This window comes from Panulirus ornatus, chromosome 10, assembly GCF_036320965.1.
Source record: "Panulirus ornatus isolate Po-2019 chromosome 10, ASM3632096v1, whole genome shotgun sequence".
In the NCBI taxonomy this organism is placed as follows: domain Eukaryota; kingdom Metazoa; phylum Arthropoda; class Malacostraca; order Decapoda; family Palinuridae; genus Panulirus; species Panulirus ornatus.
In genome coordinates this window covers 21,817,624-21,841,934 of record NC_092233.1, presented here as the reverse complement: position 1 = coordinate 21,841,934, position 24,311 = coordinate 21,817,624, and the positions used below count along the sequence as shown (strand labels likewise).

General features: G+C 45.0%; 1 long non-coding RNA gene across 1 annotated transcript in view; it reads left to right on the top strand.

Annotated features, from left to right (window-relative positions):
* The first annotated feature begins 770 nt into the window (after positions 1 to 770).
* LOC139750662 (uncharacterized) overlaps positions 771 to 24,311 on the top strand; it is a 430,271-nt gene continuing 406,730 nt past the window's right edge. The window contains exon 1 of the long non-coding RNA XR_011713193.1: positions 771 to 3,176. This is a non-coding gene — a long non-coding RNA (uncharacterized lncRNA). The remainder of the gene's footprint in view (positions 3,177 to 24,311) is intronic.

Genomic DNA, 24,311 nt, shown 5'->3' with positions numbered 1-24,311 from the left:
GCGGGAAGGGGTGGAGACTGTGAGGTTTAAAGAGGTAAGGGTGGGGGCGGCGACTGTAAGATGTGAGGAAGACGGGACGGGGACTATGAGGCAGGAGGGTGTGGAGTGTGAAGTGGGAGGGGGGGGGGGGTCTGCAGTGATATGAGGGAGGGCGGGGTCAGTGAGGTAAGGAAGGGCGGGTACTAAGATGAGGGGAATATGAGGTGTGAAGGATGGTGGGAATGTCAGGTGGGGATTGTGAGGCGTGAGGGTGCTAGGGAACCGTAAGACGGGAGGTAGGGTGTGGACTAAGGTGTAAGGGAGGGCGGGGACTGAGGTGTGCGGTAGGAAGTGGACTGTGAGATATGAGAGAGGGCTTGGACTGTGAGGGATGGCAGAGATTGAGGAGTGATGAAGGTCGATGACTGTGAGGGAGGTCGAGGACTGTAAAGTGTGAGGGAGGGTAGGGACTGTGAAGTGTGAGGGAGGGCAGGGACTGTGAGGTGTGAGGGAGGGCGGGGACCGTGAGGTGTAAGAGAGGGTGGGGACTGTGAGGTGTCCTGGAGGGCAGGGATTGTGAGGTGTGAAGGTCGGGGACTGTTAGGTGTGAGGGAGGGTGTAGACTGTGAGGTGTGAGGGAGGGCGTGGAGTGTGAGGTATGAGGAAAGGCGGGGACAGTGAGGTGTAAGGCGGGAGGGAGGGCGGGGACTGTGAGGTGTGAGGCGGGAGGGCGGGGACAGTGAGGTGAGCCCCGGCCGAGTCAGGAGGGCGGTGCACCGGTGTGGCGCGGTGGCCGGACGCCCCACAATCAATACGGCCCACGCCCCTGGGCGGACCCTCAGCACCGCCGCCGCCGCCGCCACACCGCCCAGCCACCGCCCAGACCCTGCCAGCGCCGCGGCGGCCAAACACGCGCTGCCGCTGCTCCGCCCAGGGCACAGTCTTTTATGTTGTTTGTGTTTGTTGTCAGGCTTTTGTACGGTTTGTTGGAAACTGCACCTGGCCCCCGCCAGATCTACCTACTCTAACGCACCACACCCACGACGTTGCCAACACAGCACCAACACTGACAGTTTACTTGCTGCTTTATGGACGCACCGCATTCTGACATTTCAGTTATTGTGTTTTTTTTCATTTCCGTGTGTGTTGCACCACGACACCTGCTGCTGGCCCGTAACGCTCAGCAGGCACCTGCACCTTGCACCCGCAATCTTCTTGCACCTCACAAACCACCACCTATATCATCATCACTACCACCACCACCACGTGCACAGTGACCCCCCCCTCCTTCCCCCAGTAGCGCACCCCACCACTATCACTGCCACTAACAGCAGCAGTCACCACCGCAGCCGCAGCCGCAGCCGCAGCAGCAGCAGCAGCAGCATCAGCGTGCACCTCAGCCTGGTGGGGGCGTCAATAGTGAAGTAAGGGGGCGGGCGGGAGACGCGGTCCTTAAAGCTGCAGTCACACACCCCCACGCGGCAGGAGCCGAGCACGCCACTCTGGCCCCTACAGCACCACGCCACGGGGGCTACCTTACCCTGCACCACGTGGCTCATATTGATTGTGATACCTGAATGTGATGAGTGACTAATTGCCCTAATAACACCTGCTCGCACAACATGCACTGATTGACTACAACACTATTATGCACTCTCAATGTTGAAACCATAAACGTCTTCCTTTATTAATATTAGATTACGCAAAAAAGAAATAAACAACAAGAAGCACAACTGCCACGTTTTTCTTCCAGTGACGTCTGAAGCGTTGTAACATTAGACAGTGGCCATCGTAGCTTAGGTACGACAATTTATTTGAACACAGAACACTATTAATGTATCTGAACCAGTTCTGATGCCACCGGAGGGTGGATGTTCAGGAAGGATTGAACACAGGTGACCGCGAAACACCTGTCGAGGTTTGAAGGTCACCCCACAACACCTGGTTTATTTTCAACACATGTTAGACATTTGTTGACATCCGACACTTGCTCAAAGCAATTCCTGTGGGACTTTATGGATACGGAGACACTCTGAATCATATACGCTCTTGGACGGTGTTTGGACCTTCAGGGAATCAATATATTGGTGGAATGAAGTTAAGCAGGAATTGCGAAATCAAATTTCACAGTCTTCCCCTCACTACCTGGCACGGTGACATCCTGGACCCACGGTGATTGATAAAACCAAAGCTATCATCAAGAAGATCCAAAAGTCTGATCCTCGGGGGGACAAGATTCCAGTACCCTCCCCCAGAGAGCTTCAGCGACTTCCTAATCCACAGTGCTGACATTCTTCCATTATATGGCATAAGGTATTTCCTCAAAGGCTTCCTGACAAGATTTTCCCCACACGGAACAGCATCGGCCACAAAGACCGCGGATGCTGCACAGGCCAATGTTGCTACATGTTCCTGGAACTTAAACTTTGACATTCACAGTCGCTTCGAAACTTGAGGCTACATGAGAATCATTCACTGAAACTTTATTGTAGAGAAGGGACTTTCCATTTGGACGACACAAGAGGATAATTCGGTGACCAAGGAATCACTCGATAGTTTTTTAAAATAAAGTTGGCAATTGGCAAATCCTATCGTGGGAGCTCAAATCTGGAAGCCGCCAAGAGGCTTTCTGTATAACGGATCAAGGTTGTAATTTTAAGGAACTTTTTACCATTAACGTATTTATGGCTTACCGGGTTTGGCAATGGTAAATTATAAGAAATTGAACACTACACTATAAAGTTTATGTAATAATGATACGGTAGATACATGCTAGAATATAAGTGTATTATGACTAAGGGTGAAATATTTGATAAACAATCGAGACAATGCCAATAGCCCTGAAAGTGATAGGCGCTGGCAGGGGACACTGGATGGAAAAGAAAACTTAGAAATTGATAAGCCCTGTGACTCTGGAAAAGAAAAAGAAAAAGAAAAGAATAGAAAGTGTACACCTAGTTGCTTATGTAGAAATTCCACAACTGGGGGTGAAGCATTTCGCCTCGAGAACTCGGAGTAAAGTGGCCTTAGAAAGTGGATACCGAAGACCATCGTACACCATCATCACATCACCATCACACGACCTGCCGGATTAGCTGACCGTCGCCAGTGCGCATAAGTTTATGTTGTGATTCATTTTTTTTTGTGACCTGTAATGTCCCGGAGACCAGCGTGAGCCATGAATACCTGCGCTGAAGGTAAGTCACAACGATCACCTCATTTTGTCCACCTAGAGGGAGCAAGGCATGCCAGCGAGGCGGCTGAACTATGTAAACAATGTAGATTTGGTTTGATAACTGACGTTGGGTTTCTTTAACTTTGGAGAGATTGTATTCTCCCTCTACCTGCGATGCTTTGAAATTATCCAGAAGTTTCATAAGATTATCAGATTACACCCAGGCTGGGGTCTTATATGGAAATCCAGTGCATCCTAAAACAGCGCACGTGTCAGATTTGGGCGTGAGCGGTGTCTTCAAATAAGCAGCGAACTCGTGGTGGCAACGCCGTGAGGACGTAAGGTACGATGATGGCTGACGGGATTTACCAAGATGATTACGGGAAATTATACCCGGAAAATTGACTTGTATCACGGAGGATAGGCAGGAGAGGATAGTGAGGTAGGGGATGGGGTATTGATGGTAGGCTTTCGGTAGAATTACAGACGGGAAGGGCCCTTGGTGTAGTGGCGGAGGGTGGAGCCCGCGAGATGCTGGTGGGGTCACCGTGTGCAGGGACAAGGTGAAGCGGGTCCTACTAGGCCACGCAGTGCGGGGCATGGGTTCGAACCAGCCGCTCCCCTCCTGTACTTGTTGGCTCACTTGGGTTTACCATGAAGTACATTTTTCTTTCATTATATTATTATTATATGTGTTTACAGTGGGGAAGGTTTGTAAGGGAAGTGGTAGAAATCATATTACATCGTATAATACTAGTATGTGTTTGGACTTAATTGCATTTACACACACACACACACACGCACACACACACACACACACACACACACACACACACACACACACACACACACACACACACACACACTTACACACGAGTTAACATAATTGCTCACCCACGCACCGCTGTGCCATGCCGGTGGACAATAGAGGCGGGTAGTGCACGGTCATGCCGGAGTAGCGAGCTGACTCTGATGTTTAGTGTCCGATGACACCACCAGGGCGGCCTGCCTGCCTGCCTGCCTGCCCGTTACCCACCACGCCCAATGCTGCACACCTACTCCCACGCCACACCCCAGCACAGTACAGCACCCACTGGGAATGATGGCCAGTCCACCCCAGTACATCATTATCATTACCCGTGTGTGATAACCTGCAGAGCTCCCAGTCCAACATCAGATGGAACACTTGTAACAACAGATGTCATCCAGTACAACACCTAGAACTTTGTTCGACGCGCCCCCCCCCTCCCCCAGTACAACATTTAGCACCGAGTACATCACGTGGCATTTGAGTCAGTACTCAGCATTAGAGAACAGTACTCAGCACATAGCACAAACATTGAGTACAGTAAGCTACTACCACTTGGTGCATCACCCAGCACACAATAGCCACTCAGGAACCCAGGTGCACACCGGTACATGTTTGAACATCTGGGGCAACTTAAAGCACCCAGTACAAGAAACACCTTTCTGTGATACAGCCGCTATTACCCAGTACAAGAACCACCTGTACTTGTTACAACATCTAGGTTACAGAACAAAGGCACCAGTGACTGTTGTAACAGCCAGCACCAAATACAACCTAATACAACAGCTAGCACCCAGTTCGAGAACCAGTGCATGATAAAACAGTCAGCACTCAGTGCAAGGACCACCATTACCTGATACAACTACCAGCAGCCAGTACAAGAACCAGAACTTGATACAACACTTAGCACCCAGTACAAGGACGGGTACCCGATACAAGAGCTGGCTCCCAGTGCATGACGCAAGGCAGCTCCCACCATGCAGCAGTATTTAGCAAAACATCGGGCAGTCAGCATGACCCTCAGTATTCAGAGCAGCACCCTGCTCTAGTGAATACATTGTCCAACATCCAGGTCAACGTCTAGTGACTATAATACAGTACTAGTACCATACTCGGTGCTGTAGAGCAATACATAGTAAACACTGAACACCAGCACATGGTTCCCAGTGCTCTCAACTGCAACATTTACTGCCTAATCGAAAAATGGACGCCGATACAACACCCAGTAACCCATACAGCACCCAGTGCATAGTGACCAGTACCCTGTGCATCGCCTGAGCACTTATTTTTACGCTCGTCGTGTAACATGCAGTGTTCAGTACTGCTCAAGAGATGGGGGCCCCACGAGTTTAAAAAGTCTCTCCTCGCACCTCACGAAGTTGATAACAACACCCAGCTTCTGATGAGAGACCCAGTGCACAGATTCCCCAGTGCAACCCAGTGCTCAGTACGTCACCCAGTACACCATTCATTACGCAGAACAATATGTATCACATTGTCCCGGCAGCCGGTGCAAGATGTATCATGGAGTACTCTTTACAGTACACATAGCAACGAGAACACGAGTGTACATCGAGTACATCACAGAGTATCTAATAAGACTTAGGACAACCAATACAACGCAAAACACACAGTACACTGAATCATCTTTGCCTCTTCTAAGAAAAGAATTAAAACACTGAACACCGGGTACAGCATACAGTATGTGATACAGTTCTAATACTGCACTGAATACCCAATACAATATTTAATACATTTAATACATCTCCCACTACAGTATCAAACGTCCATTGCAACACATGGGCACTGTGCAGTACACAGTATCTGTTGTAATAACCAGCACCAGGTACTGGATGTTACCTATAGCACCGCATCCAGCTCCCAGTACAGCATTCTGTACCTGGTACAGTCCTCAGTAGCCATCTCAGAGTGCATGGCTTAGTTTGCATTGGAACATCCAGCAGCAGCAGACATAAACATAGTGTAAAGTTCAACATCCAGTACAACACCCAACTTCTAGTGCACAACTCGTCACCCAGCACAGCACCCATCGCCCAGTACACTAATCATAACCCAGCACAGCATAACTTGCTCAGGGTATGGCTCATAACTTCCAGTACAACATATTACACAAAGCGCAACATTCACCTCCCTGTACATAATCTTGTCCAACCATCGCCACAACACGTTTGCCAGTACATCACACAACTCCCAGTACGTACCCAGCAACAGCAAGAGTAGCACCCACTACCCAGCGACACACCATTAGTGTCCTATGTAACTCATGTTAGAACGCTTGGCGCGCAGTAGAACACCCAGTACCCAGTACAGTACCCAGCATCCAGTGCAAACAACAGCACCCAGTACAACACCCAACATTCAGAGCAACATAGCACCCAGTACAACACCCAACATTCAGAGCAACACAGCACATAGTACAACACCCAACATTCAGAGCAACATAGCACATAGTACAACACCCAACATTCAGAGCAACATAGCACACAGGACAATACCCAACATTCAGAGCAACATAGCACCCAGTACAACACCCAACATTCAGGGCAACATAGCACCCAGTACAACACCCAACATTCAGAGCAACATAGCACCCAGTACAACACCCAACATTCAGAGCAACATAGCACCCAGTACAACACCCAACATTCAGGGCAACATAGCACCCAGTACAACACCCACCTTTCAGAGCAACACAGCACCCAACACAACACTCAACATTCAGAGCAACATAGCACCCAGTACAACACCCAACATTCAGGGCAACATAGCACCCAGTACAACACCCACCTTTCAGAGCAACACAGCACCCAACACAACACTCAACATTCAGAGCAACATAGCACCCAGTACAACACCCAACATTCAGAGCAACATAGCACCCAGTACAACACTCAACATTCAGAGCAACACAGCATCACAGGACAATACATAACATTCAGAGCAGCATAGCACCCAATACAACCCAGCATTCAGAGCAACATAGCACAGTATTCACTGCTTATTGCAACACTGGAAAGAACACATATCACATAGCGCTATATTTAGCACCCAACACCCATAACACCACGATGCACCAAGTGCACACTGTAGCACCGAGCAGAACATCTCTTCATCAAGTACGACACGCAGAAGAACATTTTATAACAGTACGACACGCAGAAGAACATTTTATCACCAAGTACGACACGCAGAACAACAATTTATAACAGTAAGACACGCAGAAGAACATTTTATAACATTAAGACACGGAAGAGAACATTTTGTCACCAAGTACGACACGCTGAAAAACACTTTATAACAGTAACACACGCAAGGGAACATTTTATCTCCAAGTACGACACGCAGAAGAACATTTTATAACAGTAAGACACGCACGCAAGAGAACATTTTATCTCCAAGTACGACACGCAGAAGAACTTTTTATAACAGTAACACACGCAAGGGAACATTTTATCTCCAAGTACGACACGCAGCAGAAGTTTTTATAACAGTAAGACACGCATAAGAACGTTTTATCTCCAAGTACGACACGTAGAAGAACATTTTATAGCAGTAAGACAAGCAAGAGAACATTTTATCTCCAAGTACGACACGCAGAAAAACATTTTATAACAGTAAGACACGGAAGAGAACATTTTATAACAGTACGACACGCAGGAGAACATTTTATAACAGTAAGACACGCAGGAGAACATTTTATCTCCAAGTACGACACGCAGGAGAACATTTTATAACAGTAAGACACGCAGAAGAACATTTTATAACAGTAAGACACGCAGGAGAACATTTTATCACCAAGTACGACACGCAAAAGAACATTTTATAACAGTAAGACACGCAGGAGAACATTTTATCTCCAAGTACGACACGCAGAAGAACTTTTTACAACAGTAAGACACGCAAGAGAACATTTTATCACCAAGTACGACACGCTGAAGAACATTTTCTCTTCAAGTACGAAGCTCAGTAGAACATTTGGCCCTCGGCACGACTTACAACACCCGTTAGGACACAGTATCTGTTACCACACGCTTCCAGTACAATGCTCACCACCACGTAACCACCGCAACATCCATGAGCCCACTACGGTATCCCAGACCCACTACAATATTAAGTAACCACTGCAGCCTCGAGCACCCACTACAATGGCCAGTGGATGTTGTAGTGCCCCCACCTGGGACAGTCACCTTCTGTGCCGTATCCATCACGTGGGACACTATCAAGTAACCCCCCACAATACTTACTACAGAGTACAACACGTAGCTGAGGTTACAACCCCTAGGACATAGTACAACATGTAGCATAGGATACAACACGTAGCACAGGACACAAGATGTAGCGCAGGGCACAACACTTACGACAGGTTACAACACCTAGGACATGGTACAACACCTAGGACACGTCACAAAGCTATATAAAAAAGATTACAACACCCAGGACAGGTACAACACCTAGGACATGGTACAACACCTAGGACACGTCACAAAGCTATATAAAAAAGATTACAACACCTAGGACAGGTACAACACCTAGGACATGGTACAACACCTAGGACACGTCACAGAGCTATATAGAAAATTATTACAACACCCAGGACAGGTACAACACCTACCACAGGAAGTAACACCTAAGACATGGTATAACTTCTTGCACGAAGTACAACACTTAGTAGTGGGTACAGCACATAGCGCATGGTACAACGCTCAACAAAAGTTACAAAAACCAGCCCCGAGTACAGCACCCATCACCCAGCTCACCATCCACCACCTAGCACACTACCTAGCACATTTCCCAGCATCCTGTGCAGTACCTGACACCCAGTAAAACACCCAGCTCCCATTACAGTACCTAGCATCCTGTCCCTAGCAACTAGTATAACACCCAGCACCACCTGTAGCACCAAGAGCCTGGTATGACTTGAAAACAGAACAGCACCCAGTACAACACCCAACACCCAGTAGCCGACAGAAGACCCACTATCTAGTACCGAAAACCATCCTCACAACACTCAGTGCCCCTCTACAAAATAGTATCCCATCACCCAGTACAACCTCATTATAATTGCCTGGCACGAAGACCAGACCCCCAGTACTAGCCAGTATGACCCGCAACACAAACACCTGGTGCAGCCTCTACTGCATGACACACTTTTGTGTGACGGTATAAGTAACAGCTTCAGGTACACCCGCTCACGAACTGTATCAGACATGAGATATCCCGTTTCCCCTCCATGAAAGAGAATGGGAGATGGGGAGGTCGAAGATTGAGGAAGACTTGAGCCCAGCCCAGGCAACTTATATGTGACCGTGAGCGTCCGCTTGTCCTCTGTTAACAGAACAACAACATTATCATTCGGAGGATGTTCGTCCTTGTTCATAGCCTCCCGTTCCGTGACTGGTCATACAATGATGTTCTCTCACTTTTTACTTCCATTGCAATCCTTTCTAGGTAAGGTCTCAGACTTTAGAACGTGATCAATTTATACCACAGTATGTTAGGTGGGTGTCGGAGATGGAGGTGGAGGGGGGAATCGTTGGCCATACCCCCAGTTTATTTGTCTGATGTCAGTGTGTGTGTGTATATATATATATATATATATATATATATATATATATATATATATATATATATATATATATATATATATTCCTATAGAGTGAATTGGATCGATGTGGTATACCGGGGTTCACGTGCTGTCAGTGGGTTGAATCAGGGCATGTGAAGCGTCTGGGGTAAACCATGGAAAGCTGTGTAGGTATGTATATTTGAGTGTGTGGACGTATTTATATACATGTGTATGGGGGTGGGTTGGGCCATTTCTTTCGTCTGTTTCCTTGCGCTACCTCGCAAACGCGGGAGACAGCGACAAAGCAAAAAAAGAATATATATATATATATATATACATACACGAATAAACTGCCTATGAACATGCACCTTCATAGAACATACAAACCTCCAACAGCCAGGATCGAACCCGGAACCCCTGCGTAACAGGCGGGAATGCTACCGCTAGGCTATGGGCCTGGCCATTGGTCAACAAGTGTTCCCGGAACACTTGTTGACCAATGACGTACTAGTTTCGTCTCTTCCTTGTATATCAACTGACTGTTTTAAATCTTCTAACTCATTCTTGTATGTTCCCTAACAATGTGATCATTACACGAAAGTGCACATGGGAACTCATCGTGTTCCATTTTCCTCGTGGTTATCAGCAAATACTAGATCACGCGCACCACTTTGATCTGTTGCTAGAGAAAGAGAAAAGAGAGGCGTTTGGGCGGTACTAACAGGGAAGGAGTGCCAATGATTGGGGAATGTATATGAGAAAACGGCAGGTGGTATAGAGAAAGGTACAGGAGTTGAAAAAGAGGACAAATGAGAGTTGGGGTGGGTGAGCAAGTATCAGTAAACTTTAGGGAGAATAAGATGTTTTGGAAGGAGGATGAAAATGTGCGAAAAAGCAGAACAACAAATAGGAACATTGGTGAAGGGAAGGAGGCAGAAACATAAACTAGTAACAGGTAGTGATGAAATGAGGAGGAGATGGAGTAAATATTTTGAGGGACTATTGAATATGTTTAATGATAGGGTGACAGTTGTAAGATGTTTGGGTCGGGGTGGTATGCAAAGTGAGAGAGCCATGGAGAGTGGTTTGGTGAATAATGAAGAGGTGATGAAAGCGTTACTTAAGATGAAACATGGCAAGACGACTGAAATGGATGGTATTGCAGTCGAATTCATTGAGACGGGGTGACTGTGTTGTTGATGAGTTGATAAGGAATTTCACTGTATGTATGGACGTGGTGAGGTGCCTGAGGATTAGCGGAATGCATGCATAGTGCCATAGTATAAAGGCAAGGGGGATAAAGGTGAGTGTTCAAACTCCAGGGTATGAGCTTGTTGAGCGTACCTGGTAAATTTTATGGGATGGAAGGGATTGAAAGGATGAATGCATTTATAGAGCATCACATTGGGTAGGAGCAGAGTAGTTTTAGAAATGGTAGAGAATGTGTGGATCAGGTTTTTACTTAAAAAAAAATGTGCGTAATAATTAGAGAAACGTGTGGATATGTACGTGGCATTTATGGGTCTGGAAAAAGTATATGTTTGGGTTGACAGGGATCCTTTGTGGAAGAGGTCTTAAGAATATATGATGTAGGAAGAAGGCTGCTAGAAGCAGTGAGAAGTTTTATCAAAGGTGTAAGGCATGTGTACGACTAGGATGAGAGGAGAGTGAATGCTTCCAAGTGAAGGTTGGTGTGCGGCAGGGGTGTGTGATGTCACCGTGTTTGTTTAATTTGTTTATGGATGGGGTGGTGAGGGAGGTAAGTGCGAGAGTATTGGAGAAAGGGACCAGTATGCAGTCTGTGATGGATGAGAGGGCTTGGGAGGTGAGTCGATTGTTTGCTGATGACACAGCATTGGTAGCGGATTCGAGTGAGAAACTGCAGAAGTCAGTGACTGAGTTTGGAAGAATGTGTGAAAGGAGGAAGTTGAGAGTAGATGTAAATAAAAGCAAGGTTATTAGGTTTTGCAGCGTTGAAGGACAGGTTAGTTGAGGTGTGAGTTTGAATGGAGAAAACTTAAAGTGTTTTAGATGTTTGGAAGTGGACATGAAAGAGCATGTAAATCATAGGCTTGGTGGATTGGGAGGGGGTGGGGGAGGTTCTGGGAGCGTTAAAGAATGTGTACAAGGGGAACGTTATCTGGGATGGCAAAAATAGATATGTTTGAAGATATAGTAGTCCCAACAATATCATATGGATACAAAGCATGGACTATAGATATGGCCATGCTTAGGAGGGTGAATGCATTGGAAATTAAATGTTTGAGGACATTATGTGGTGTGAGATGGTTTGATCGAGTAAGTAATGAAAGAGTAAGAGAGATGTGTGAAAATAAAGAGTGTGGCCAAGAGTGCTTAAGAGGATATGCTGAAATGGTGTGGACATATGTAGAGAATGAATGAGGAGAGATTGTCAATAAGGATGCATGTGTTAGAAGTGGAGGGAACAAGGAAAATAGGGAGACCAAATTGGAGATGGAAGGATGAGTGAAAAATGAATACTGAACGATTAGGGCCTGATCATACAGGAGGGCGAAAGACGTACTAAGGATAGAGTAAATTGGAACGATGTGGTATACTGGGGTCGACATGCTGTCAGTGGAGTGAATCATTGCTTGGAAAGATCTGTGGGGCCAGGTTGTGGATAGGGAGCTGTGGTTTCAGTGCATTACACATGAGAGCAAGAGAATGCATGAGAACAGATATGGCCTTCGTCTGTTCCTGGCGCTACCCCAGTAACGCCGGAAACGACGATCAAATGTGAAGGAGAGAGAAATATATATATCTTTGCCAGGTTTATGTCTGTATTAGCATCTAACGCACACTGAAAACTCAGTATTTCCTGGACAGACCAAACAACCACTACATCACTCAGTACAGTTCATAATCTGTTGCAGCCTCCTGCAGCCACCTTAACAGTTAGCACTCGGTATAGATTTCAACGCCCAGTACAGCTCCGGCATCCAGTACCACATCTCGCCCAGTACAGCACCACCATCCTGTGATTGTGGCAGTCCGCGGCACCCTGTGCAACACTACCGACCAGGACAACAGCATCCAGCAATCAGTACATCCTTCTTCCCCAGCACCCGGGGGAATGACTCCCAAGTGGTCCCGCCCACTGCAGCCCCGTGGGTGAAGGGGGAATGTGCCTGTGTGTGTGTGTGTGTGTGTGTGTGTGTGTGTGTGTGTGTGTGTGTTGAGGAACCTTTATGTTTCTCTCCAGTACAACATTGAACGATCTGTTTGTCTGTTGGTACTTCATTTCCAGTCTAATGGAGGAGGAGGGAATGGGATCAGATGCATACAGACCCCGAAACATGCCACACACTTGCCCTCAACTTATGCCTAGTGTGTTAGGACACGGACGTCCACACTTACAATACTGGTTCTTACTTGTCCACTTTACACACAGTACTTTGACTCGTCAAGTGAGGGTAGTGTGTTCATTCAGTGTAACTCCACACAGAAATTGGGGTCATTGTATTCGTTCCCCGGTCATTCGTTGAACATCCTCAGCTCCAATAAGCTCTCACTATGTCTGTCTATCCCTTTTGTGGTCTACCTATAGTCTATGTACCTTCTCGGGCATTATTGTTTACATGACCAGCCTGTCATCTGCCATACGGTCTGCATAACCAGACTGTCTTGAAAGACTTTTTTTTTTTATCCATTTGGCTTTGTAATGACCTCTTCACACCACATAACCTTCTCGTGTTGTCATATTGTCTACCTTGCTAATTCCACTTATACTGCATAAATAACCCTCTCACTTTCTCTTACTTATGACCTCACTGACCTGTGTACATCATGGTTGGGACAAGCACCCCATTCAACGTTCTTAAAACCATCAACCCTGGTTTATCCCCATTCACCAGAGCTTTCAGTGAATTCCCAGTTTTCCTCCCTTGCATGACTCGTTTCAGATACAATTTCTCCACAAACATCCTTCACTTTCACTCTTAGATATCAAAAATCATCCTCACCTACCATTTCTTTATCATGCAGACGCATCTTTTCAATCTGACATGTTATCCCTTTCAAAAACTACCTTTTGTTCACATTCACTTTCAGCATCTCCGATACTGCTCGCCATTCTCTCAAATTCTTCGTAGGACTCGGTTAACAGCACAGCATTATTTGCATACATAAATTTGCGACAATTTCCATCTGATCTGGCTTGCTTATGGTTAATTATCACACCTTAATCACCCACCCTCGCACCGATCTCACGTAGAGAGACCCCATCTATAAAAGCTATTGCATCACCACGGTGACATTGCACAGCCTTGACGCACTCCCCACATTCTCTCACAAACGCACTTTTGTCTTTGCAAAACCTCTCAGCAGAATTCTTAGACATCCAGAAGGTCTTTCCTCTTCCCTTCGTCATATGCTTCTTTTGAGTCCATAAGCGTTCCACCCGACTTCTGTAATACCTCCAAAACTTTGTGCGCTCCTTGTCGAAGTGTACAGATCTGCTCTACACACCCTCCTCCTGTCTTAAACCCATCTTGTTCCTCACTTTTATCACGACCCCTCACTACCCTACCACCATACACCTCGCTAGGGAGATTTATTCCTCTGTGATTCCTGCACTCAGCTTTTATCCTCTTTTCCTTTATGACAAGGACTCGCGTCCTTTTACCGTCCATTACCTCATTGTCCACCTCCGCCCCGAGCCATTACCCCATATGACTGCTTGTACACACTTCCGTAATTGAGGCAAAAAGCGGTGCATGTGAAGGCAGGTCAATTTAGGTTCAGGTTGTTGATATATTTCAGGTATATTGTGATTACAGAGTGATATATTTAAAGAGTCTATTTCTCCATCTATTCATCGTCCCACAGAAAATTCTAAGTTATTCCACTTGGGTGAATTACCGTACGTTAGAGACCCAGCTTTATCCAGTGTAACAGTTCCTGCCTCCGTCCAGTCGTCAGACATATGAGTACTTCATCTGCTTCACAACAGTTTCACGTCATCTTTTCCCAGTCTCGCTCACCGATCTATCTTTGCTCCCAGTGTCTCCATTCGTTTAGAGTTTCATTGGTTTTCTTATTTCCTTCATTGCAGTATCCTCCACTCCCTTATATCTGTATCTCTTTCTTTCCTTATCTCTCTGCTGTTCGAATAAGGTCTCCTTCAAGATCATTTCCCATCAGTTCTTCAGATTATTCCCTCCATCACTGAGAACATCAGCATTTGCTACGAGCATTCTCCCAGACTTGTGTAATCTTTCCCTACTTATATTTACATATACCTCTCTTCATACGATCCCTACTTATACTTATATATACCTCTGTTCATACAATCTCAACTTATACTAACATATACCTCTCTTCATACGATCCCAGCTTATATTTACATATACCTCTCTTCGTACGCTCCCAGCTTATACATACATATACCTCTCATCTCGTGTGAAACTTCTTCCAGAATAGCTTGTAATTCTCATCATATATATATATATATATATATATATATATATATATATATATATATATATATATATATATATATATATATATATATATATATATATAGTGGTTTGGGAATGTCTTGGGAGTAAAGTCAGGGGTTAGTGAGAGGACAAGAGCAAGGGAAGGAGTAGCAGTACTCCTGAAACAGGAGTTGTAGGAGTATGTGATAGAATGTAAGAAAGTAAATTCTCGATTAATATGGGTAAAACTGAAAGTTGATGGAGAGAGATGGGTGATTATTGGTGCATATGCACCTGGGCATGAGAAGAAAGATCATGAGAGGCAAGTGTTTTGGGAGCAGCTGAATGAGTGTGTTAGTGGTTTTGATGCACGAGACCGGGTTATAGTGATGGGTGATTTGAATGCAAAGGTGAGTAATGTGGCAGTTGAGGGAATAATTGGTATACATGGGGTGTTCAGTGTTGTAAATGGAAATGGTGAAGAGCTTGTAGATTTATGTGCTGAAAAAGGACTGGTGATTGGGAATACCTGGTTTAAAAAGCGAGATATACATAAGTATACGTATGTAAGTAGGAGAGATGGCCAGAGAGCGTTATTGGATTACGTGTTAATTGACAGGCGCGCGAAAGAGAGACTTTTGGATGTTAATGTGCTGAGAGGTGCAACTGGAGGGATGTCTGATCATTATCTTGTGGAGGCTAAGGTGAAGATTTGTATGGGTTTTCAGAAAAGAAGAGTGAATGTTGGGGTGAAGAGAGTGGTGAGAGTAAGTGAGCTTGGGAAGGAGACTTGTGTGAGGAAGTACCAGGAGAGACTGAGTACAAAATGGAAAAAGGTGAGAACAATGGAAGTAAGGGGAGTGGGGGAGGAATGGGATGTATTTAGGGAATCAGTGATGGATTGCGCAAAAGATGCTTGTGGCATGAGAAGAGTGGGAGGTGGGTTGATTAGAAAGGGTAGTGAGTGGTGGGATGAAGAAGTAAGATTATTAGTAAAAGAGAAGAGAGAGGCATTTGGACGATTTTTGCAGGGAAAAAATGCAATTGAGTGGGAGATGTATAAAAGAAAGAGACAGGAGGGCAAGAGAAAGGTGCAAGAGGTGAAAAAGAGGGCAAATGAGAGTTGGGGTGAGAGAGTATCATTAAATTTTAGGGAGAATAAAAAGATGTTCTGGAAGGAGGTAAATAAAGTGCGTATGACAAGGGAGCAAATGGGAACTTCAGTGAAGGGCGCAAATGGGGAGGTGATAACAAGTAGTGGTGATGTGAGAGGGAGATGGAGTGAGTATTTTGAAGGTTTGTTGAATGTGTTTGATGATAGAGTGGCAGATATAGGGTGTTTTGGTCGAGGAGGTGTGCAAAGTGAGAGGGTTAGGGAAAATGATTTGGTAAACAGAGAAGAGGTAGTAAAAGCTTTGCGGAAGATGAAAGCCGGCATGGCAGCAGGTTTGGATGGTATTGCAGTGGAATTTATTAAAAAAGGGGGTGACTGTATTATTGACTGGTTGGTAAGGTTATTTAATGTATGTATGACTCATGGTGAGGTGCCAGGGGATTGGCGGAATGCGTGCATAGTGCCATTGTACAAAGGCAAAGGGGATTAGAGTGAGTGCTCAAATTACAGAGATATAAGTTTGTTGAGTATTCCTGGTAAATTATATGGGAGGGTATTGATTGAGAGGGTGAATGCATGTACAGAGCATCAGATTGGGGAAGAGCAGTGTGGTTTCAGAAGTGGTAGAGGATGTGTGGATCAGGTGTTTGCTTTGAAGAATGTATGTGAGAAATACTTAGAAAAGCAAATGGATTTGTATGTAGCATTTATGGATCTGGAGAAGGCATATGATAGAGTTGATAGAGATGCTCTGTGGAAGGTATTAAGAATATATGGTGTGGGAGGCAAGTTGTTAGAAGCAGTGAAAAGTTTTTATCGAGGATGTAAGGCATGTGTACGTGTAGGAAGAGAGGAAAGTGATTGGTTCTCAGTGAATGTAGGTTTGCGGCAGGGGTGTGTGATGTCTCCATGGTTGTTTAATTTGTTTATGGATGGGGTTGTTAGGGAGGTGAATGCAAGAGTTTTGGAAAGAGGGGCAAGTATGAAGTCTGTTGGGGATGAGAGAGCTTGGGAAGTGAGTCAGTTGTTGTTCGCTGATGATACAGCGCTGGTGGCTGATTCATGTGAGAAACTGCAGAAGCTGGTGACTGAGTTTGGTAAAGTGTGTGAAAGAAGAAAGTTAAGAGTAAATGTGAATAAGAGCAAGATTATTAGATACAGTAGGGTTGAGGGTCAATTCAATTGGGAGGTGAGTTTGAATGGAGAAAAACTGGAGGAAGTGAAGTGTTTTAGATATCTGGGAGTGGATCTGGCAGCGGATGGAACCATGGAAGCGGAAGTGAATCATAGGGTGGGGGAGGGGGCGAAAATTCTGGGAGCCTTGAAGAATGTGTGGAAGTCGAGAACATTATCTCGGAAAGCAAAAATGGGTATGTTTGAAGGAATAGTGGCTCCAACGATGTTGTATGGTTGCGAGGCGTGGACTATGGATAGAGTTGTGCGCAGGAGGATGGATGTGCTGGAAATGAGATGTTTGAGGACAATGTGTGGTGTGAGGTGGTTTGATCGAGTAAGTAACGTAAGGGTAAGAGAGATGTGTGGAAATAAAAAGAGCGTGGTTGAGAGAGCAGAAGAGGGTGTTTTGAAATGGTTTGGTCACATGGAGAGAATGAGTGAGGAAAGATTGACCAAGAGGATATATGTGTCGGAGGTGGAGGGAACGAGGAGAAGAGGGAGACCAAATTGGAGGTGGAAAGATGGAGTGAAAAAGATTTTGTGTGATTGGGGCCTGAACATGCAGGAGGGTGAAAGGAGGGCAAAGAATAGAGTGAATTGGAGCGATGTGGTATACCGGGGTTGACGTGCTGTCAGTGGGTTGAATCAAGGCATGTGTATGGGGGTGGGTTGGGCCATTTCTTTCGTCTGTTTCCTTGCGCTACCTCGCAAACGCGGGAGACAGCGACAAAGAAAAAAAAAATGAATATATATATATATATATATATATATATATATATATATATATATATATATATATATATATATATATATATATATATATATATGTGTGTGTGTGTGTGTGTGTGTGTGTGTGTGTTTGTGTGTGTATCATTCCAAATACTCATTGTTTTTTTCTTGTATTGATATATACCATCCTTTTAACTCCACTATTCAGTCGTGTATATTCTACGTTCTTAGCCCTCCATTTATCATTAGTATCCGTCAGATTCAGTTTCACATCTAGACCAAATCTCGTTCATCTTCATTTCCACCGAGCTGTACCCGTCTTTCCACACCCTGTGCATACCCTGCCGCACGCCTCCGTGGCAATCTTTAGTAATGCACTCCCTAAACTGCCTCCATATCGCTTCAACCTGACGCTGAAAGGATTCGGATCCTCTCAGCATTTCATCTGAATTCGTCAGTAGGATATGTTCACCGTTTCATCCCCTAACTTTTCCATTCTTGCCCATCTCATTTATATTTTTTTCCTTCGTATTTCTAGTCTTTCACCATTGAAAGTAAAATATCTACTAAATCTACATATTGCTATTGCATAACTCGACAAACCCCACTCTTCATGTTCACTGTCACACTCCTTCTCACGAGAAATAAATTGATCATGTTCTTGACCTACCCTGCCTCTCCTGTGTCTGCACCATGAGTACCTTTGTTTTCGTGTTAAGTATATATTTCCAGTACACGCACCTGCTGATGCACACAATCCAGGTATTTCATCAATGTCGTTTGCACCAGGGGGCCCCCATACCAACCTGTCACTCCTTCCTCCACCCCGTCTCCCATCCATCCATTCAAGTCACACATCACTCAATTTTTCTTCCTTGGATACACATCCTCAACAGCACTTTTAGGTTCTCTTCAGAAGGCATCCTTAACCTTCTCTTCTCTATCTTTCCATGGCATATATGCAGCCATTACCGACATTCTCCGCCTCTCATATTTTAACTTCGTAAATGTTAACCATACAGTGACACTCTTGCAGTCAAACTTCTTTTCAAACCATCATCCTTCGGTAATAGTACCACTTACTTCTCTCAACCATCTTTATTGTCTTGCAAGCCTGATTGCACAGCCTTCATTTTACTATGCTCAAAGGCTCCTCTGTTTCTCAGTCTCGTCTCACACAATCTTGTGTATTTTCTTCTCTGAAAGTATTTACGACTTCTATTCTCTTGCATTCATTATTCACTCGACTCACATTCCACTGAACCATACGAACCAGCATCTCTTGTTGGAAGCGGCTGCAAGCACGCTGCTTTCGTCAGAGGCCACGTGCACCTTTTGTGGGCGGATATTGGTACCGGTTGGGTTTCCAGCCCCCGGTCCCATAGGCCGAAGTATATATATATATATATATATATATATATATATATATATATATATATATATATATATATATATATATATAAAAGAAAGGCTAGAACGGCTAGTTTCCTGATGTAGATTTGCTATTCTGTTACAAAATAATGGAAAGAGTTTTGCTATGTTTTTTTTTTCCCTACCAAACAATTTGCCTGCAGATGAAAGTCGGGTAGCCAAAAGTGCAGTGTTATTTTGAACATCATATCAGTTTCACAGTTCTGGCACGACGTTCGCTCCAAATGTTTGAGGCAAATGTATATGAAGACACGTGTTGGTGATCTAACGTCTCGCTACCCGTTGCGAGCTTTGGCATTGATATCTTCATCCTACCATTGTTTTGTTAATGTTGCAGTTGATAGTGACCATACCAGTAAATCTAAAGTGAAAGGTACAAGTACGAACGTTAAATCAACTTTGTACCTGCTCATTTTGGTAAGTGACTGACTGATGCAAACGTGGATAGTGTGTTGTCCAGGAGTGCTTCAAGGTGCACTTGACACATGAAGTTATCTGCCGAAGTGTGCCACTTTAGGTGTACACACTAGCAACTTGGCGGAAGCGTCTTCACTGGAGAATAAAAGTGGTTTGGTTAACTCTGAACAGGTCATGCCTCACAGAAACTTGCTGTAAAATGGTACTTAGCTACTCTCACCATGTTCGTGCCTGCTTCAAAAGCAGCCATTTACATTTAATCCCAGACAATCTGGGGGTATTAAGAAGAGGTTAACTGCTTCTTATCAGTCGAACGTTAAAGGGTACACTCCGCCTTTGAAGACCCATCAAGCTCGCAGGTACCGCGTGTGGCGCTGATGCTCCACGCCTCTCCTGCTGGAGATCTTGGAGATGTGAGATGAATGAGTTCCTCAACTTGTATGTGTCAGCCACCTCCGGAACACATAATTGCAGCGTATCATACAGACGTTATACATATATGAATATATGATACCAGTTGACATTACATGTATTAATATACAACACCAGTTACTTTGTTTTAAACGTGTCATCAACACTGACCACTGGAAAACGTTTCTAGTTTAAGTGGTTTTATTGTATAGCTAACTTTGTGGATGCGGGGAAAAAAAATTATTCACACTGCAAACGCGGAAACAGAAACTGTTAAAACTGTTGTCAGTGTCATACCTGTTGTTGCTTTGTTTTAAGAACTTTTTTTATGCTGGCTACATTTGCCGTATTGTCATGTGATATTTGTGTCCGCCCAAGCGTACGTAGATACGTGTATGTTGCCACCAGTTGAATATATAAGTCAGTTGTCTGGACGGGGTAATAATAGAGAACTTGGATTATTCAACAGGGATGCTAGTTTTTATCTGTATCTTAGTTGTCTTTTTTTTTTTTAATGTATCAAGAGCAAGACGAACATCTGAATCACTTAGGAGTTACGTATATAGATTTTTGACATTAGATGGTGAATGAGCTTTGTATTACCGTATGTTAACTGAATGACAAGAGCCGTTCGGATTCGTCTGCTATTTTTTTCTCTTCTTTGGACCATTTTTTGCGTAATTTGCGTAAGAAAAGGATGCTTATTGCAGTGGAATTTAAGGGCAGGATTTTTTCTTCCTTTTTTCAAGGCTGGGGGTCTAAGGTGAATGTATTTAAACGAAGATGAATTGTCTTGTAAGGAAATTAAGTATTTAAGGATGGTTCATACGGGCGGCAGTGAAAAGGGCTGCAGTTAGGAGAATCATGCAGAAGATTTAGACGCACGAAGAGCTTTGGTAAATGAGAAATGCGAGTAAAGAACCTGCATGATGAAGCTCGCGTCCCAGCTCTGCACGAATGTGAAGGCTCGTGTTTCTCAGGAAGAGACAGGTAAGAAATGAGAAGAGAAGAAATGGAAAGCCTGAGCTCTGTAGTGGGAAATTAGGAAGACAGACGGAATGTAATCCGAGAGAAACATGCGAAGCGATCGATAGCATTTGCATAAATGAAAGTCTTCTGTAAGATTTTGTCGTCGTGTTGTGGACGCACGGGAGGCTGGGGAAACATCAGTGGCAACTGTGTGGTTCACGGGACGCGAGGGGGTGGGTGGGGGTTGGCGGGGGGATGGGTCGCGAAAGACGTGGATAGTTGCAGTAAGTGAGGTGTGTCAGGCTGGCAGCAGCTACCTCGTGCCGGGATGTCAGAGGATTCGTGTGTAGCTTAAGGGTTTTGTGTGACTGTAAGTGAGGATGTCAGGAGAATCGTTTGTAGCTGAGGGGATTTTGTGTGACTTCAGTTGAGGATGTCAGGAGATTCGTTTGTAGTTAGAGGACTTTGTGTAACTTCGAGTGAGGATGTCAAGGGAATTCGTTTTGTACCTTCAGGGTTTTGTATGAACTTTAAGTAAGGATGTCCGGAGAATCTCGTCTGACGTTGAGGGGTGTTTTGTGTGACCTCGAGTGAGGATGTCAGGGGAATCGTTTGTATCTGAGGGGATTTGTATGTGAATGTGTCAGTTAGAGTGGAAGTGTTAGCCTTATCAGACGCTCAGTGTCGAGAATGAATACCTGAAAGCGTATATCACTGAGGAGGAACTCACTTTACACTGCACATAGTTTCTAAGTATATGTGAGATGTGAGAAACTGTATATACAGTGCCCAGCCTGTTTAACTGGGAGCAGAGTCAGAAATATAGAATGATTTTTGAACTTGAAACTTGTCTTCTTCCAGACTGTGTACAAAACTCTGGTTCTCAAGACCTTAATGAATAATTCTTTCTTCGTCTGGCTATAAATATTTCATATTCCTCTGTGAGGGAAGCAGTGCTAGGGCTGAGGTTACTCACACCACCCCTGCAGCTGTGCATCATTGCCTTGACTCAATTGGTAGCTGACTTCTCAAGCGTTTAACGAACACCTCCCTTCAGCAAACGCGTCCTGTCCACCACTGACATGGATTAAAGTCGTGAGTGTGAAGCGAATGCCACCAGTACAAATCCATTCTTTTCAATGGTAACCTCTAAGAACGTGAATTGCAAGGATGATCAGGTGATTTTCAGTTTGCAAGACGCCAGGTGCTCAGATCATGCCGCGGAACTAGCGAAGGAGGTCTAGTGCTGGCTGGTGGCTTCCCGGAACTCAGCAGCCACAAACCGCCCCTCGTCCCCGAGTGGGGACACCTGGTGCTTGAGTACTGCATTGCGATACTTGAGCACGACAATACGGCCGTTGAGCACGACAGTGCTATCCTTGGGCATGAAGATACGACCCTTGAGCACAACAGCACGACTCTCAATACGATACGAACATCGAGCACAAAGGTACATCTCTTGGGTATGATGGCCCGACCTTTACGACTTAACCCTGATGAATTATGTTAGAAGTTAACCTATCATACGCAGAGCTCGTACAGTCTTACTCAAGGGCCGTACCTTCGTGCCCAAGGGACTTACCGTCGAGTTCGAGAGCCTTACCTTCGTGCTTAGGGGCCGCAATCGTACTGCTTTTAGAGGCTAAGGCCTCAAGCATGCTCATAGTTTTCATTATTTAGAAACTCATGTTTGATATTGTGAATCACACGGTTCATGAAAAATCCATGTTGGAGTGGAGATCAGAGTTAGAATGGTGGCCGCGTTGGCTTTATGAAGATTGGTGATTTATAAAGAGTTATCTTGTGGCAGTAACTCTGCGTTATTAACTTCTGTCGTTATCCCGTTGGGATCTCGCTGCTCCAGGAAAGCTTGGCCACAACTAGGATCTCGAAACTGGAATTGTGGCTGTATTTTATGGTATTGGCCCATTGGGGAGGCACTTTGTTGACGTCATTGCTTTACCTCTGACGATGTTGCAGAGAGTAGATCCTCTTGACTTTTCCTGCTTAATGTCTTACTTTATGAACCAGAAAAGTGACTTGGAGTTCTCAAGTGCTACTACAGTAGTACCCAGAAGGCATGGTACAGAGGCGTTTTGTTATTTGCATTGCTCATTGCCGTTTAACACATGCTCTCTCTCTCTCTATCCTCTCCTCTCCTCTCCTCTCCTCTCCTCTCCTCTCCTCTCCTCTCCTCTCCTCTCCTCTCCTCTCCTCTCTCTCTCTCTCTCTCTCTCTCTCTCTCTCTCTCTCTCTCTCTCTCTCTCTCTCTCCCTCCATGCCTGGTTAACAGATAAAGAATCATTTTCAAGGAAAGAGTTTGATATTTTCTTTCCTAATGGAGAAAGCAGCCTGGGTGTGAAATCTAATACATTTGCCGTAATGTAAAGTCCAAAAGGAAACAGACATGGCAGCTGTAGTCGAGTTAAGCTGTTAAAGGAGACACAAAGTGTGTCTTTAAAAGTCTCCATGAAGTTCCTTTAGACAACCAAGCAAGGCGAGCAACACACAGCGCTTGGGAACATTACGACGAGCCCTTGGTGCAGTAAATAGTGACGTGGGAGACGCTCGCTGGGCTGGCTTGGGGTAGGCTGTCCAGCTCTAGACAACACACAAAGCTCATCAGCTCACACCGCCGTGCCCTCGATCCTCTCACGCTGTTTGCTAACACTGCCCCGCCCATCGAGAGAAGAAAGCAGTCGTGTCAACAGGAATGTTATTCGACACTCTCTCCCCACATCACATGCTCGCGGCACTAATGCAACGCAGGCATCCTCGACCTGCTCTGATCCCATCATGACTTGCTCTCCCCCTGCTGCCAGAGCCTCTATTATTTCTCTTTACTTATTGTACTGTCTTCACTGCCGTCTTCATATAACCACCTTCTTTCGCTTTTGTCCTCCGCATCATTTCGCTCACTTGCTTCGTTAATGGAGCCTCTTCTCCCATTTCCTACCCCGTTTTAACTATCTCCGTGGTTTTGGCCCATTGACATCTCTCCTTCTCTTCCTTTTGTCTTATTTCATTCACTTAGCCTCATACACATCATTCCCGTCTGCCCTTCACCCACC